The sequence below is a fragment of the Haliotis cracherodii genome, unplaced genomic scaffold, assembly GCF_022045235.1.
Source record: "Haliotis cracherodii isolate W230 unplaced genomic scaffold, xgHalCrac1.p SCAF_1, whole genome shotgun sequence".
Lineage (NCBI taxonomy): Eukaryota > Metazoa > Mollusca > Gastropoda > Lepetellida > Haliotidae > Haliotis > Haliotis cracherodii.
The window spans coordinates 57537240-57541568 of record NW_027266264.1 but is presented as its reverse complement, the minus strand read 5'-3'; positions in this window follow the sequence as shown (position 1 = coordinate 57541568).

Below are 4329 nucleotides of genomic sequence, written 5' to 3'. Positions count from 1 at the left end.
TGGGAAATTTCAAAATAGACGTTTTTGGATCATACCGCCATCATTTCTCAAAAATTGGTTCACCCGACGAGGCAAACAGCGTATGATTCTCCTAATTGCGATTTGAGGGAGTCGGTCCCACTCCTCATGCAGTGGTTGGTCAAGTTCAGACAACATGGTCGGCGGTCTATGACGTTGACGTGCACGTCTCTCTATCATGTCCCAGACGTGTTCACTAGGGGAAAGGTCTGGGGCCATTGCTGGCCGTGGCATGTTGGGCTGCCGGAGGTGGGCATCGACGATTTGTTAACGGTGAGCATCGGCCGACAAAACGACGACCCACACGTCTTCCAACGGGACAACAAAGGGTGTCAGTATGTTGTCACGACAATACTGTCCAGTGATCCTTCCTTGCACAATATGGAGTAGGGTTATGCCAGCCATCTGTCATGGTTCGAAGCCCAATTAAGTCAATTCTGACGGTGACGTTGAGTAAACACTGGACCCGCCCCCCCCCCTCTCTCTCTCTCTCTCTCTCTCTCTCTCTCTCTCTCTCTCTCTCTCTCTCTCTCTCTCTCTCTCACACACACACACACACACACATAATCAAGTATCCACTAGACAATCCAGTGATTGACATCATGAGAATTCAATCTACGTAATTGTATACGATGACATGCATCAAACAAGTCAGCGACCATGACCACCCAATCCCGGTAGTCACTTCTTCTTCCGACATGTATGGCTTGCTGAAGACCAATTCCAAACCAGAACCTCACGGGGTGAAGAGTACCATGAATGGACCCCTGCGATGATTTATGTATTTTTTGTTCGTCAGTGATGAGAGAAAGACACGCTTGTGTTTTCGCGTTTCTTTTGGTGTTCAGTATATTCTGCTAAATATATACTTCCGCATGAGAAGCCTGTTTATACTGCAGTCCACCACCGGCCCCACTTCATAGACGCAGCACACATGCTTTCAACATGGTTGCTTATTTGTTTCCAGCGTTGATACTTTGCCTGACCTTCCTTTCCGACCATGCTAAAGGTAAGTTAAAATTTATAAATGGTTTGTTTTAAAGTAATTCCATGCATTCAACGAAAAGTATTGGTCAATATAAATATTAACTAAACTTTAATAGCACATATTTTAAAATACCCGCAAAAACTATGCTTTTCAAAAAATTTGATTGTAAAAAAACTTTTGTTCCAATTCATGTTTGTGTCCTTCTCTCTGTTCAAAGTTTTGCTTAAAAGCATGATTAACCTCATTTAAGTTTTACAAATATTTTAACCACATATGGGTAGCTTGGTAATGTATGAGAAATCGTTATAATATATATTTTAGTCTGGGTTTTTTAGGAAATGGATACAAACTTGCGCATTTTCGTATTTCCCACAATTTATAACGCGATATTATGTTGATCAATGACTTCATACAATTACGTAGCTCCAACGAAGTGACCTCATAGTTTTAAAAACATTGCGGCATCAATCTTATTCGGCGTTGCGAACTGTAATTTGTAAAATTCTTAGTTATTTATTTATTTAGATTCCGTTGTACGATTTCGAAAGGTGAGCGTATCCTGTCCCACCGGTGGCTCTCGTCACAGACACATGCAAAGGAAAGTCAATTGTTCACCCGAAACAATACGGGAACATAGTCAAAATAGGGAATTGTATCGAGCATAATTTTTGTAACTGTTGCGTCATAATCTCCACATACCAACATCAGACTTTATGAAAGCTTTGTGAAGGCTTCGGATGCAGTAGCGCTGATGTCACAAACCTTCATGTGACTCCATCTCTATTCCACCTGTTCAAGAGTCCAAGAGTCTATGCTAGAGTGGAGGAGTAACGATCACCTCAGTACGGCGATCGCTTGGGGGTACGGACCGCAGTTCTATAACATGTATTAGTAAGAATGTTTAAAGTATCGCGAGGCCACAGATAAAATTTCTCTATCAATGCAAATATGTACATTTCGTCCTGGTTGTCATGTGTGGACATATCTCGAGAAATATGTAAATGTGGAGTAACACTTTCATTCCGGTTCATGGTCACATGGACAGGTGGATCGGATTTAGCAATTGGTGGCAAATAAAAGTTTGATCTATATGTTCCTAAACAAGCCAAACGCGACTCGAACGGGCAGCTGCTGATCAGTATTTCCGAGTCTGGACATCACTTGTGTGTGATTTATTCAATCAAATTGGTCGATTGATTGACTTTTTTGTTTAGCACCGCACTCAGCAATATTCCAGCTGTATGAAGACGGTCTGTAAATAATCAAGTCTGGACCAGACAATCCAGTGATTAACATCATGAGCATCGGTCTACGCAACTGGGATACGATGACATGCATCAACCAAGTCAGCGAGCCTGACCACTCGATCCCGTTAATCGACTCTTATGACAAACGTAGTCGCCTCATGGCGAGTATGGGTTGCTGAAGACCAATTCTATCACGGATCTACGCGGGTGCAGTCTGTTCAGAGTTGCATCCCTTATGCGTGCCAGGATCCCAAATTCGTCCTGATTATGATCATGTGTCAACTTGTTTTTTCTCTCACACATTAACCTGACACGCTGAGACAACCGAATTACTGTTAAAAGAGGTGTTGAACCAAACTCAATCACGCGCTCTGTTCACACACTCACTGTTTATACAGACATCAACCGTAAAAGACGACTGCCAAGTGTGTCTGTATTGTTAATAACCCAAATACAGTGTTCTTGATGTTTTCTGTATTGTTTAAGCCCAAATGCAGTGTTCATGACGTTGTCTGTATTGTATATAACCTAAATGCAATGTTCACGATGTTGTCTGTATTGTTTATAACCCAAATGCAGTGTTCATGATGTTGTCTGTATTGTTTATAACCTAAATGCAATGTTCACGATGTTGTCTGTATTGTTTATAACCCAAATGCGTTGTTCATGATGTTGTCTGTATTGTATATAACCTAAATGCAATGTTCACGATGTTGTCTGTATTGTTTATAACCCAAATGCAGTGTTCATGATGTTGTCTGTATTGTTTATAACCTTAATACAATGTTCACGATGTTGTCTGTATTGTTTATAACCCAAATGCGTTGTTCATGATGTTGTCTGTATTGTATATAACCTAAATGCAATGTTCACGATGTTGTCTGTATTGTTTATAACCCAGATGCAGTGTTCATGATGTTGTCTGTATTGTTTATAACCCAAATGCAGTGTTCATGATGTTGTCTGTATTGTTTAAGCCCAAATGCAGTGTTCATGACGTTGTTTGCATCGTTTATAACCCAAATGCGATGTTCATGATGTTGTCTGTATTGTTTATAACCCAAATGCAGTGTTCATTATGTTGTCTGTTCTGTTTATAACCCAAATGCAGTGTTCATTATGTCGTCTGTATTGTTTATAACCCAAATGCAGTGTTCATTATGTTGTCTGTTTTGTTTATAACCCAAATGCAGTGTTCATGATGTTGTCTGTTTTGTTTATAACCCAAATGCAGTGTTCATTATGTTGTCTGTATTGTTTATAACCTAAATGCGGTGTTCATGGTGTTATCTACTGTTTATAACCCAAATGCATTGTTCATTATGTTGTCTGTATTGTTTATAACCTAAATGCGGTGTTCATGGTGTTATCTACTGTTTATAACCCAAATGCGGTGTTCACGATGTTGTCTCTATTGTTTATAACCCAAATGCAGTGTTCATGGTGTTATCTATTCTTCATAACCCAAATGCGGTGTTCACGATGTTGTCTCTATTGTTTATAACCCAAATGCAGTGTCCATGGTGTTATGTACTGTTTATAACCCAAATGCAGTGTTCATGATGTTGTCTGTATTGCTTATGACCCAAATGCAGTGTCCATGATGTTTGTATTGTTTATAACTAAAATGCGGTGTTCACGATGTTGTCTGTATTGCTTTTATTGCTTGTATTTTGGAACAATCGCATTATATTACATTTTGAAAGTCAGTGTCAAGTTTCTTTTTTTTAAGAGTATATATATATATATATATATATATATATACTGAGTCAAATTAAAAACTTCACATTTATAAAAAGTAAACCCATATATGATATACAACGGACAAATGTATCAGAGAAGGTAATTTTTAATCATCAATGTCCAAAGAAGGATTTTAATTACTGTTGGTAACCATAATTTGTTCCAAGCACCTACGGTATTCGGTAATAACATCAACAGTTTAAATCATAAGTCCCGAGCACACAAGTTCAGTAGCGTGTATGGCCACCATGTGCGTTGACAACGGCCACACAACGCCTCCGCATGGACCTTGTGATGTTTTTGAACACATGATTGGGAAGACGACGCCATTGT